This window comes from Henckelia pumila, chromosome 3 (assembly GCF_033568475.1).
Source record: "Henckelia pumila isolate YLH828 chromosome 3, ASM3356847v2, whole genome shotgun sequence".
NCBI lineage: Eukaryota > Viridiplantae > Streptophyta > Magnoliopsida > Lamiales > Gesneriaceae > Henckelia > Henckelia pumila.
In genome coordinates this window covers 135,461,219-135,476,014 of record NC_133122.1, presented here as the reverse complement: position 1 = coordinate 135,476,014, position 14,796 = coordinate 135,461,219, and positions in this window count along the sequence as shown.

Here is a 14,796-nt window from a genome sequence, read left to right as displayed (position 1 = left end):
CTAGCTTCCAAAGTGACGTGGATGACTCGAAGTCAACCTCTGGATTTGTGTTCATGCTCAATGGCGGTGCTGTCTCTTGGAAGAGTTCCAAGCAGGACACCACAGCGGATTCCACCACTGAGGCTGAATACATTGCAGCATCAGCTGCTGCTAAAGAGGCCGTTTGGATGAGGAAGTTCGTCCAAGAGTTGGGTGTCATTCCTGAATTTGTTGGTCCAGTCCCGGTATACTGTGACAACACGGGTGCCGTTGCTCAAGCAAAGGAACCAAGGTCTCATCAAAGATCCAAACAAGTACTGAGGAAATACCACATCATCCGGGAGATTGTGGAAAGAGGAGACATCACTGTCGAACGAGTGGCCTCTGCAGACAATATCGCTGATCCGCTTACTAAGCCCTTGCCAGGACCATTGTTTGACAAACATCGCGAAGCAATGGGTCTACGTAGTATGACTAGTTGGCTATAGGGCAAGTGGGAGATTGAAAGAGTGGGTGCCCAGTGAGCCAACTTGTGGCTATGGGCTTTGATGACTCTTTGTACAAACGATCTTTTGTTTAATGTAATTTACACTTTTATTAATGGCAATGACTTTATCTTTCTTCATATTGTTATATTATGATATACTATTGTTGTTTTGATAAAGACCTTGAATATACTATAGTGTATGTAAGATGTGGTAGAACATGGGGATGTCTATCATGAAATACATCTTATAGTCACTGTATATTCTAAACTGTTCCTAGTCGATTGAGCCGTCCGATAATAAGGATAAGGATCGCTCGAGTTTGAGACTAGCATTTGCGATGCGGAGTACCACGTTTCATTGGTAGGGAACATGGAGATGTTCGAAGCATGCAAATGGATATTCATAGGATGAATAATCGAACTACCCTATCTGGACTTTTCCAAGTGGTTATCACTTATCGAGTGGATAAAGTCCGCGGTTTTGGTTGTACACCATTAGTCCTTACTACTTGAAACATCATGGAGACTCTATATGCTAGTACTGTGCTTTGACTCGTTTACCGACTCTATGGGGGTCATCAGGTGTCGGGATTGGGTACAGTTACAACACATATAGGAGTCGATGCATTGTTGTCAAGGATTCACCACATACTTGCGAGTGTGGATATCCTATGCGATCTGAGGAGATATTAGTGTGACGAATCTCTGGCCAGAGTACTTGATGTGATTTAAGAAATGGTTTCTTAGTAGCACATGCGATGTCACTAATTTGATCTTCAAGATGTATTGCATAGTTATCGAATCTTGAGCGACTCTCGATATACCAATGGTTGTTGATTCGATCGGGATATATGGATGAAGGGACCGTACTGTACGCTAACCAAAATCTACTGGTTCTTGTAGGCACTATCAGTGATACCTAGGGAATCATGGGGCGATGTTGCTAGGCGCACCATGATTCGTTGGGCAAGTCGGAAATCGTTGTTCCGAGTCACAAGGAGTTGTGAGCCCACGGCTAGCTGTATCCCTGAACCATTGAGGGTCACACAGTGTAATGGAGTTTTAATCCCCGTTGAGATAGTTAAATTTAAAGAGTTAAATTTAATGAATAAAGAAGTTGGACTTCTTAAATAAGAGTAAGGGAGTAGGATTTCCTAAAATGACATAGGGATGGACATTTTTTTGGAAATCACTGAATTCGGATTCAGGAAAATTTATCTTGACTTTAAAATGTGCAGAAATGGTTTCTGTGCACATTGGTGAAATCGGTTCATCAATCGGAGTCACGATGAATTTTATATTAATTTCTGAACATGCGGGCTTTGCTTGTCGGGCCTCAACTTATGACTAATGGGCCCTAAGGTGTTAGTGGCCTGCATTATAAATAAGTTATTGCAGTACAGAAATTACATACAACTGGTCATAATTTGAGAGACAGAAAATCGAAAACCCTAGCTCTCTCTCAAAAGAAATTCGGCCGCCCCCCTCCCTTCTCTGCGTGAGAAATTCCGGTCTGTGATTTTGAATTGCAGTCTGGAATAGCGAATCAAATTCGTTTATTCTCTTCGTAGAAAACTTCTGATAGATTTTCTAGTGCAATCTATCAGAGGGATTAAACCTCCATTCGTGGACCTGATTGAAGGACAGAATATTCATCAGTTCCAGGGAGAGACAACAAGAGCAGATTAAATCTGTTGGTGTCCAGAATCTCGATTCGAGATTGAAGGTAAAATTTAATAATAGTTATTTAATTTTACACACACAAATAATTTAATCGTATGGTTGATACCCACACTATGGAATTGTTCCATACTAAAAAAATTTTAAACTTCCGCTGCACCGGGTATCAATCGTGATTGATCTGAACGCCAGTTTTCCGACAAGACTCCCGTCATTGAAAAATAAAATACGAAACTTGAGCGCCCCAGCGCCGAGGAAGCCGCGCTCCGACGCTGCGCTTTATCAAAATTAGGAAAACTTTTTAGTCAGATTTTTAAGGAGATTTATTGGCTTTTTAGAAGGGGAATCGAGGGTTTCCAAGGTTTTTTAAGGCTAGAGACGGCTAGAGACCAGGGAGAAGGGGAAAGAACATTCTTGGCACGAAGACGGACAAAGCGACTTCCGAAAACGGAGAAGCATCATCTACCATCGTTTTTATTTCATTCTTTCTCCTGATTTTTGAATGATGTTCAAGAACATGCTTTGTTTGATTTTTATTTTCATTATGAACTAATTCTTTTGTCTAGAGGGACGACCTAGCTTGACTTGAAACCATGTTTTTGATATTTTGAATGATATATTAAAATTATTCATTCGGTTTATTTGTGTTTTCCTGAATTGATTGCGTTCAATTAACTGATCATTAGTTGAATTGTTATATTTATTTGAAATCTAGCACTCAAAAGAGGCGATTTTGAATAGGACCATAGGAAAATACATCATTGGTGTTTATAGAGTTCGAGAGGCCTATAACTTCATTGAAGCCTCTGCAAGAATTACTGTGCCATTTATCGGATTTAATAGTTGAACTTAGATAGAGATATTGAGTTTGCTATTGAATACGAATTTTTGCTTGACACTCGAGAGAGGTAGTACGAAATAATAGGAATTCTTGGCTAATAAACTAGAAGAATTTATGATATAGATTTCTGTATGAATTAAACTGGTGGATGGTTAAGTGATGTCGAACCTCTAGAATTTGTCTCTCATTGAATTTTCATCTTGCGAACTCGTCGTTAATTAATTTTATTTATTGCAAATTTTAGTTTGATTTAACTCAAATCATTCTCGTAGCTCTACATAGGATTAAGATTTGATTAGTTGCAAATATTTAATAGAATATCATTTTATGCATTCTCTGTGGGATCGACATGGACTCATTTTATATATTAAAACTTGACACCGCGCACTTGCGGGCACAAAATTACGCAATACAAATCACAAATTCTTACTCCGAACAGAATGAAACTAGGATCTCTTATCTGATTGTACTTAGATTCTGGCGATCAAAATATCTCGTCATCTATTTGTGATAAGGATATACACACTCTGAAAACCTTATGATCAACTTGAAATCTCCTGAGTGTAAACCCTATAATGGTATGCATTAATGGTCTCCCAAGGGTAATCTTCCACTGCTAAGTCCTAAAGCACAACCGGCTCCTGAAATCTTACCATCATTGCTAGGGTTTACATTCCACTGCGACCGAACTGTAAGTCCTTATTTACCAAAATAATTGTATCATCTACTGAAAGAAAATTACTGCAGCTTATGCTCAGCCTAAAAATACCGATCAAGTTATGTCAACTGCTTCCGGTCCCTGATTCCTACTAGAATCTAACACTATAGATCAACATACTCTGAACTTAGAGTTTCCATTAATCAATTCATAAAATCCCGGTTCATCAAGGAATTACCTTTCCAACTTCCCATCTGTAATGCCCCGTTTTTATCTTAATTGAGTTTATTTGAGTTAATCGGAGATCACAGAGTTCACGAGCCGATTTGATTTTGATCAGGGTTCTTTTTGCAAATTTTGGAAATTTCAGGGACTAAAACGCAAATTTGGAGTTTAATATATTATCTACACTTAGAATTCATTTGACTTAGTCTCTTATCCTTCCTCTCCTTCCCTTCCATCGGCTAGACTCCATTGAAGACGCCTCTTGGAGCTTTTGAGCTTTCTAATTTCAGTCCAAGCTCGATCCGGCCGTTGGAAATTAATTCTGAAGGCAGTTTGGCGATCACGGCTATGAGAGCTTCATTTTATCGTAATTTTTTCTACGATCAGATACATTCTAGTTTTTGGATGTTGTTAGAATCGTTCTAGATTCGAGTATGTTGTTCTTGGCGAAGTTCTAATCGTTTATTATCTGTCGTTTTTGAAATAGAGCGACGTTCGGATTTGTTATGATTTTTGGAAGCCTTTTTCGAAAATTATGGTTTTGAGATTTGTTGGGTTTGCCTTGTTTTGGTTGTATTGGCTTTGATATGAGTTGATATCAGTATTGAAATGCTGTCTTCGTTTCCGGTTGTTCAGTTTATAGCCGTTATGCCGTCGGTTTGAGTTTTGGGGATTTTGAACCGTTTTTGAGTTGTGATCTTGGCTTGTAAGTTGATCGTGGTTATTGATCATTAAATTGTATCTGAACAGATTTGTTTGGAGTTGTCAAGCCCTGTGTTAGCAGCATTTGGTCATCGAGAATTGGACGAAGAATGGTAAAGAGATTACCTTGAACCGTTGCCTTTGTTGTTGGATTGTTTAGTTGTTGATTAAACCTTTTTTTGTAGCTTATCCAGAGTTGGAACTACTGCATTGAAAGGTAAAGGCAGACATCGATAGCGGGATAGCATACTCGGGACAGTTGGTTCACGAGTTTCCCTTAAAATCACATACTTGCATCTACACTCGTTCTAGCATGAGGAACTTGTGTTTTGTTGTTTTGATTGAGCTTTTGTTATATGGCTATGTTTTATGTTTCTGTTATGCATTCATCTTGAGCCAATCTTGTTTTCAGTGGGCAGAACCGCCCTTTTTGTTTAGACATTTGGAAACTATGATTGAGTGGCCTAGGTCGTAGTCGTTTCACCTAGTGCTAGCATACTCATTATAGTTGCTCAAAGTCTAGAGGAGTGGGATACGTGGCACCACCTCGATTGGGTGAGTCGGTGAGTCGTTACGTAATCTCACCCTCGGGATCCCAAAAGCACAGCAGCAATCCCTCGTTATCAGATTTGATATCCCGGTTTAAAGACATGCATTTCATTACATCGTTATTGATTTCGTTGTTGTCTTGAAAGCATGTTTATTGTTGTATTACTTGATATGTTGTTTTTACTGGGATTATCATTCTCATCGGTTATCCGGCTGTTGCTTTGTTTTGTATGTGTACTTGGCAACAGATGGGGCAGGAACAAGTCAGAAGAGGCATGGTTAGCTCCGAGGGAAAGTTGTAGAAGTGAGACTCGGTTTAGAAGTCGGGTCAATATGTTTATCTAGTTATATTAGAACATGTTTAGATCTCAAACTTTGTTGTTTATGTTGTATCGATTATGCGAGTCTTATGTTGCATGTTATAGACTGGTTCGTAGTTGATCAACGCTAGCATTTCATGTAATAACTGGAGAAGTTATGTTTTTAATGCATGAATTTGAGTTTGATGTATGGAATAACTTTTAGTTTGAGCTGCCAAGCTTTTTCTGTTCTGTTCTGTTTTTGCTGCAGGGGGGCGCCCGAGCTGCAGTTTTTAGCAGCCCGAGCACACCCCAGTTCGAGTAATCCAGCAGCGCTGAACTTTAGGGCGCGCTCGAGCGACAGTTTTTGTCCGCCCGAGCGCACCCCCATTTTTTATTGTCCAGCAGTGCTGGAGTTTAGGACGCGCTCGAGCGGCAGTTTTTACCCGCCCGAGCGCAGCCTCCTTTAAAAAAAAAATTTCTTTCTTACTTTGGTCTTGGATCTTGTATGCTTAATTGTTTTTAACCCGAGATTAGTTGTTTAGAACCGAGGTCTCACATTAAGTGGTATCAGAGACTTAAGATTCTTGATTGAACTAGAGTGAGCGGGGTAGTTCAAGTCAACATGTATTGGCTCCTCGCATGTGTATGAGTTATTTGATTGATTATTTATTACCATGCGAGCATGCTTTATTATTTGAGAAATTAATTGAATTACTTGATTCTGTGATTTAATTTTATAAAGAATGAACTACTTGAGATATAAATGCTTCTGTTATCGACTGGTACCCGGTATTCCAAGCGGTTGTAGGGCACCGAATCGTAGCGATTGAGTATATCGTGTCCTAACATTATCAGATGGGTCCTCGTCGAGAGTTAAACAGAAACCCACCGCCAGTTATTACTACAACTGAGCAAGCTAGTACTGAAACAGTTGAAATGGATGCTACAGCAACACCTATGGAAACCTTGCTGAAGAGGTTTCAGTCTTTCAATCCGCCGTTGTTGATGGGTACAGAGAATCCAGTCGACTGTGAGAGTTGGTTGGATGATATTGATCAATTATTCGATTCCCTTGATTATACTGATGACCGCCGAACCAGGTTAGTCATTCATCAGCTTCGTGGTGTGGCCAAGAACTGGTGGATTACAACCAAGAGATTCTTGGAGAACAGAGGTACAGTTGTCATTTGGTCTCTTTTTAAAACTGAGTTTTATAAGCGGTTTTTCCCCGTTTCGTACCGAAAGGACAAGGGAGCAGAATTTGCCAATTTGAGACAAGGGAATCTGAACATTGAGGAGTACGTAGCCAAGTTTGATAGCTTGTTGCGCTTTGCCCTGCACATTGCCGACAATGAAGAAGCCAAAGCCGATCAGTTCATAAATGGTTTGAATCCTGACATCTTCACATTGGTGAACACAGCTAGGCCAGACAACTTTGCGGACGCCATGAATCACGCAAAGGGAGCAGAAGCAGGCTTGTGGAGGCAGAGAGGTAATCAGGTAGCACCTCAGCAGCAAAGGCAGTATCAGAACCAACCATCTCAGTATCAGAATCAGCCACCTCAGCATCAAAACCAGCAGCAGAGGTATGAAGGTGGTAGTAGTGGGGGAAACAGAAAGGATTAGTACAAGGCAATAGGTAAACAGTTCAAAAGGCAGGGGAACAGTTCGTCTAGTTCCAGTGGTTCCCGACAGTTTGGTTCAGGGCAGAGTTCTAGATCATCAACCTTGTACTGCAGCAAGTGTGGATGAAGACACTCACCGGATCAGTGTGTGGGAGTCTTTGGTAATTGTAACACCTGTCAGCAACTGGGACACTTCTCTAAGTTATGCCCTCAGCGTAACAGAGATAGAGCTCAGAGTAGGAGTTCGTCTAGACCTGCAGTTAAGCCGGAGAGGCAGTCGTCTGCAGTGCACTCTTTCCAGCCTCAGCAGCAGAACAGACAAGGAGGTAATTCTAGTGCGAACCAGCCTCCGAGACAGCAAGCACGTGTCTTTGCTTTGACAGAGGATCAGGCTCAGGCGGCACCTGATGATGTTATAGCAGGTAACTATTCAATTTTTGGTCATTCTGCTCATGTTTTGATAGATACAGGTGCTTCCCATTCCTTTATCTCTGTCAGATTAGTCAGGAACAGTGAGCTCTGTTTTGAGGGAAATTTTCTAGAATTCGACTGTATTGTGCTTGGACTTTCATATTTTGATTGTATTGTCGGTATAGATGCTTTAACCAAGTACAAGGCAACAGTCGATTGTTTTCTGAAAGTTTTCAGGTTCAGACCTGAAATGGCAGAGGAGTGGAAATTCTTTGGTAAGGGTTCTCGATCTAGAATTCCTTTGATTTCAGTGTTATCTATGACTCGTTTGCTACAGAAAGGTGCAGAAGGATTTTTGGTGTATGAAATTGATGTACTGAAATCTAGCCCAGCTTTGGTGGATTTACCGGTGGTTAGAGAATTTTCGGATGTGTTTCCGGAAGATGTTCTTGGATTGCCACCCATTCGAGAGGTTGAATTCAGCATTGACTTAGTGTCATGTACTCAACCTATTTCAAAAGCTCCTTATCGTATGGCACTTGTTGAATTGAGAGAGTTGAAGGAGCAGCTTGAGGATTTGATTGCCAAGGGATACATCAGACCTAGTGTATCGCCTTGGGGTGCTCCTGTTCTATTTGTGCGGAAGAAGGATGGTTTTATGCGGCTCTGTATTGACTACCGCCAATTGAATCAGGCAACAGTTAAGAATAGGTATCCTTTACCCCGAATAGATGACCTTTTTGATTAGCTGCAGGGTTCTTCTGTCTATTTTAAGATTGATTTGAGGTCAGGTTATCACCAGTTGAGAGTGCGAGAGGAAGATGTTTCTAATACCGCATTCAGAACGAGGTATGGTCAATTTGAGTTTATAGTCATGCCATTCGGTTTGACTAATGCTCCCGCGGTTTTTATGGGATTGATGAACCGTATCTTTCAGCGCTATCTAGATGAGTTCGTCATTATCTTCATCGATGATATTCTTATCTACTCGAAGAACCGCACTGACCATGCAGAGCACTTGAGGACCGTACTGCAGATTTTGCGAGTTGAGCAGTTGTTTGCCAAGTTGTCTAAGTGTGAATTCTGGTTGGATCGAGTCGTCTTTCTTGGTCATATCATTTCTGGAGATGGGATTTCTGTCGATCGCAGCAAGAATGAAGCGGTTATGAATTGGCCTAGACCGACATCAGTACCTGAGATCCAAAGTTTCATGGGTTTAGCTGGTTATTATCGCCGATTCATCGAGGGTTTCTCGTCCATTGCTAAGCCGATTACCCAGCTGACTCAGAAGAATGCGCCTTTTGTTTGGACTTCAGATTGTGAGGCGAGCTTTTTTGATCTAAAGAGGAGACTGACCAGTGCTCCGATTCTTTCTATTCCGAAGGGTACTGGAAGTTTTACCGTATATTGTGATGCTTCTAACCAAGGTTTAGGTTGTGTCCTTATGCAGCACAAGCACGTTATAGCGTATGCATCGAGGCAGCTGAAACTGCACGAGACTCGTTATCCGGTTCATGACCTTGAACTAGTTGCGATTGTATTTTCTTTGAAGATCTGGCGTCACTATCTTTATGGTGAGTCTTTCGAGATCTTTTCTGATCATAAGAGTCTTAAGTACTTGTTTTCACAGGCAGAGCTGAATATGAGACAGAGAAGATGGTTAGATCTATTGAAAGATTTTGACTGCGAAATCAAGTATTATCCCGGAAAGTCAAATGCAGTTGCAGATGCCTTGAGCCGAAAGCTTTGTTCTTTATCTCTTTCTACTATCGATGTTTCTCAGTTGATCGATGATTGTTGCACTTCTGGCTTAGAGTTTGAAACAGATAGGGAGACTATCAGAGTGTTTGCTATTCAAGCCGAGCCGGAGTTGTTTGTTGCAATCAGAGAAGCACAGAAGTCTGAGCCGAGTATTCAAGTTTTAGTAGAGAAACTCAGATCTGGGCATCAGTCTGAATTCCAGGTTAGAGATGAAGTCTTGTTTGTGAATAACCGTCTTGTTGTGCCTGATGTTGCAGAGTTGAGACAGCGTATTCTCCGAGAGGCTCATTGCAGTCGGTTCAGTATTCATCCTGGAGGTCGTAAGATGTACAACGATCTGAAGAGTCAGTTCTGGTGGAAGAGAATGAAGAGCGACGTAGCGAGGTTTGTATCTCGGTGTTTGAAAAGCCAGCAAGTAAAAGCAGAGCGGAAGCGACCAGGAGGTCTTTTGCACAGTCTGTCTGTTCCTGAATGAAAATGGGATCACATTTCTATGGATTTTGTCATGAAGCTACCACGATCTGTTCGAGGATGTGATGCTATTTGGGTAGTGATCGACCGATTGACGAAGCCTGCTTGTTTTATTCCGTACAGGATGACGTATCGTCACGATCAGATGGCTGAGTTGTATGTTAGCAATGTTGTGAGATTGCATGGGGTACCGAAGTCGATCGTTTCAGATAGAGATCCTAGATTCACTTCGCACTTCTGGCATAGTCTTCAGGAGGCTCTTGGTACTCGATTGCATTTGAGTACAACTTATCATCCTCAGACAGATGGACAGTCAGAGCGGACTATCCAGACGTTAGAGGATATGCTGCGAGCGGTAGTGCTAGACTTTGGCACTAGTTGGCAGGATTCTTTGCCTCTTGTCGAGTTTTCTTACAACAACAGCTTCCAAGCGAGTATCGGTATGGCGCCTTTTGAGGCTTTGTACGGCAAGAAGTGCCGATCTCCGCTGTTTTGGGATGACTTGTCCAAGTCACCAGATTTGGGACCGGAGATGCTTAGAGATATGGCAGAGCAGGTTAAGATCATTCAGACCAGAATGAAGTCAGCTCAAGATAGGCAGGCGAAGTATGCGAACGTAAGACGTAGACCTCTGAGTTTCGAGCAGGGAGACCGTGTTTTCCTTAAGATTTCTTCTTTCAGAGGCACTGTCAAATTCGATAAGAGAGGGAAGTTGTCTCCGAGATTCATCGGACCGTATGAGATTCTCGAGAAGATAGGCGATCTCGCCTACAGACTTGCACTTCCTCCATCTTTATCTGGTATTCACGACGATTTTCACGTCTCTATGCTGCGAAAGTATCATCCAGATCTTTCTCATATCCTTCAGCCTGACGAAGCCGAGTTAGACGAGACTCTGAGCTATTTTGAACGACCGATTCAGATCCTTGATCGGAAAGAAAAGCAACTCAGAACCAAGTTGATTCCATTAGTGAAAGTGCAGTGGAGCCGTCACGGAGTCGAGAAAGCGACTTGGGAGACAAAATCTTGTTGGAACACGGTCGTTCTTCGGATCGAAAAATAAAGTGATACCCGTTGCAGCGGAAGTTTTAAAATTTATATGGAACGATTCCATATGGGTATCAAATTCATACGATTAAAATTGATAACATAAAATTTAAACAATGTAAATTTTACCTTAAAATCTCGAAACGAGATTATGGATACCAACAGATTAGACTGCTCTTGTTGTATATCCCAAGAACTGATGAACGAACGTTTCTTCAATCAGGTCCACGAACAGAAGTTTAATCCCTCTGATAGACTGCACTAGAAAGTCTATCAAAAGTTTCTACGAAGAGATAGAACAGATATGATCTGTTAAATCAGACTGCAAATTCGAAATTTGCAGACTGAAATTCTCGAACACAGTAAAGGAGAGGGGCGGCCGAAAACCCTAGAGAGAGAGCTCTAGGGTTTCGAATTTTATGCCTTGTGTTGTGTAATTTCTGCACTGCAATAACTTATTTATAATATGGGCTGCTAACAGCTTAGGACCCATTAGTCATAAGTTCAAGCCTGACAAGCAAAGCCCGCATGTTTAGAAATTAATATAAAATTCATCGTGACTCAGATTGATAAACCAATTTCACCAATGTGCACAGAAACCATTTTTGCATCTTTTAAAGTCAAGACAAATTTTTTGAATCCGAATTCAGTGGTTTCCAAAAATGTCCATCACTATGTCATTTTAGGAAATCTTACTCCCTCTTCTCTTAAATAAGAAGTCCCACTTTTTTATTCACTAAATTTAACTCTTTAAATTTAATTATCTCAACGGGGATTAAAAATCCATTACTTGTGTAACCCTCAATGGTTCAGAGATACAGCTAGCCGTGGGCTCACAACTCCTTGTGACTCGGAACAACAATTTCCAACTTACCCAACGAATCATGGTAAGAGTGCCTAGCAACATCGCCCCATGATTCCCTAGGTATCACTGATAGTGCCTGCAAGAACCAATAGATTTTGGTTAGCGTACAGTACGGTCCCTTCATCCATATATCCCGATCGAATCAACAACCATTGGTAAATCGAGAGTCGTTCGAGATTCGATAACTATGCATTACATCTTGGAGATCAAATAGTGACATCGCATGTGTTACTAGGAACACCGAGTAACCTAAAACACATCATGTACTCTGGCCAAAGATTCGTCACACTAATCTCTCCTCATATCGCATAGGATATCCACACTCGCAAGTATGTGGTGAATCCTTGACAACAAAGCATCGACTCCTATATGTGTCGTAACTGTACCCAATCCCGACACCTGATGACCCCAATAGAGTCGATAAACGAGTCAAAGTACATTACTAGCATATAGAGTCTCAATGGTGTTTCAAGTAGTAAGGACTAATGGTATACAACCAAAACCGCGGACTTTATCCACTTGATAAGTGATAACCACTTGAAAAGTCCGGATAGGGTAGTTCGATCATTCATCATATGAATATCCATTTGCATGCTTTGAACATCTCTATGTTCCATACCAATGAAACGTGGTACTCGGCATCGCAAATGCTAGTCTCAATCTCGAGCGATCCTTATCCTTATTAACGGACGGCTCAATCGACTAGGAACTGTTTAGAATATACAGTGACTATAAGATATGTTTCATGATAGCCATCCCCATGTGCTACCACATCTTACTTTAGTATATTCAAGGTCTTTATCAAAATAGCAATAGTATATCATTATATAATAATAAGATAAAGTGAACGCCATTTAAAGAACGTATATTATATTAAACAAAGATTGTTTACAAAAAGAGACTCTCAAAGCCCTTAGCCACAATTTGGCTAACGGGGCATCAACTCTTTCAAATCTGACATGAGACAGCGTTTTCCAGAGTTATTTAGATGACGTGAGTTCTTCTTACTGTCTTTAGTTCTTTATTTTATCTTATGAGTTGTGGTTCTCGTTGATTTCGAGGACGAAATCTCTTCTTAGTGGGGGAGAATTGTAACGCCCCATTTTTATCTTAATTGAGTTTATTTGAGTTAATCGGAGATCGCAGAGTTCACGAGCCGATTTGATTTTGATCAGGGTCCTTTTTGCAAATTTTGGAAATTTCAGGGACTAAAACGCAAATTTGGAGTTTAATATATTATATACACTTAGAATTCATTTGACTTAGTCTCTTATCCTTCCTCTCCTTCCCTTCCATCGGCTAGAATCCATTGAAGACGCCTCTTGTAGCTTTTGAGCTTTCTAATTTCAGTCCGAGCTCGATCCGGCCGTTGGAAATTAATTCTGAAGGCAGTTTAGCTATCACGGCTACGAGAGCTTCGTTCTATCGTAAGTTTTTCTAAGATCAGATACATTCTAGTTTTTGGATGTTGTTAGAATCGTTCTAGATTCGAGTATGTTGTTCTTGGCGAAGTTCCGATCGTTTATTATCTGTCGATTTTGAAATAGAGCGACGTTCGGATTTGTTATGATTTTTGGAAGCCTTTTTCGAAAATTATGGTTTTGAGATTTGTTGGGTTTGCCTTGTTTTGGTTGTATTGGCTTTGATATGAGTTGATATCAGTATTGAACTGCTGTCTGCGTTTTCGGTTGTTCAGTTTATAGCCATTATGCCGTCGGTTTGAGTTTTGGGGATTTCGAACCGTTTTTGAGTTGTGATCTTGGCTTGTAAGTTGATCGTGGTTATTGATCATTAAATTGTATCTGAACAGATTCGTTTGGAGTTTTCAAGCCCTGTGTTAGCAGCATTTGGTCGTCGAGAATTGGATGAAGAACGGTAAAGAGATTACCTTGAACCGTTGCCTTTGTTGTTGGATTTTTTAGTTGTTGATTAAACCTTTTTTTGTAGTTTATCCAGAGTTGGAACTACTGCATTGAAAGGTAAAGGCAGACATCGATAGCGGGATAGCATACTCGGGACAGTTGGTTCTCGAGTTTCCCTTAAAATCACATACTTGCATCTACACTCGTTCTAGCATGAGGAACTTGTGTTTTGTTGTTTTGATTGAGCTTTTGTTATATGGCTATGTTTTATGTTTCTGTTATGCATTCATCTTGAGCCAATCTTGTTTTCAGCGGGCAGAACCGCCCTTTTTGTTTAGACGTTTGGGAACTATGATTGAGTGACCTAGGTCGTAGTCGTTTCACCTAGTGCTAGCATACTCATTATAGTTGATTAAAGCCTAGAGGAGTGGGATACGTGGCACCACCTCGATTGGGTGATTCGGTGAGTCGTTACGTAATCTCACCCTCGGGATCCCAAAAGCACAGCAACAATCCCTCGTTATCAGATTTGATATCCCGGTTTAAAGACATGCATTTCATTACATCGTTATTGATTTCGTTGTTGTCTTGAAAGCATGTTTATTGTTGTATTACTTGATATGTTGTTTTTACTGGGATTATCATTCTCACCGGTTATCCGGCTGTTTCTTTGTTTTGTATGTGTACTTGGCAACAGGTGGGGCAGGAACAAGTCAGAAGAGGCATGGTTAGCTCCGAGGGAAAGTTGTAGAAGTGAGACTCGGTTTAGAAGTCGGGTCAATATGTTTATCTAGTTATATTAGAACATGTTTAGATCTCGAACTTCGTTGTTTATGTTGTATCGATTATGCGAGTCTTATGTTGCATGTTATAGACTGGTTCGTAGTTGATCAACGCTATCATTTCATGTAATAACTGGAGAAGTTATGTTTTTAATGCATGAATTTGAGTTTGATGTATGGAATAACTTTTAGTTTGAGCTGCCAAGCTTTTTCTGCTCTGTTCTGTTTCTGCTGCAGGGGGCGCCCGAGCTGCAGTTTTTAGCAGCCCGAGCGCACCCCAGTTCGAGTAATCCAGCAGCGCTGAACATTAGGGCGCGCTCGAGCGGCATTTTTTGCCCACCTGAGCGCACCCCCATTTTTTTATTGTCCAGCAGTGCTGGAGTTTAGGACGCACTCGAGCGGCAGTTTTTGCCCGCCCGAGCGCAGCCTTTTTTAAAAAAAAAATTTCTTTCTTACTTTGGTCTTGGATCTTGTATGCTTAATTTTTGTTTAAGCCGAGATTAGTTGTTTAGAACTGAGGTCTCACACCATCTCTGACAAGGTCAGACG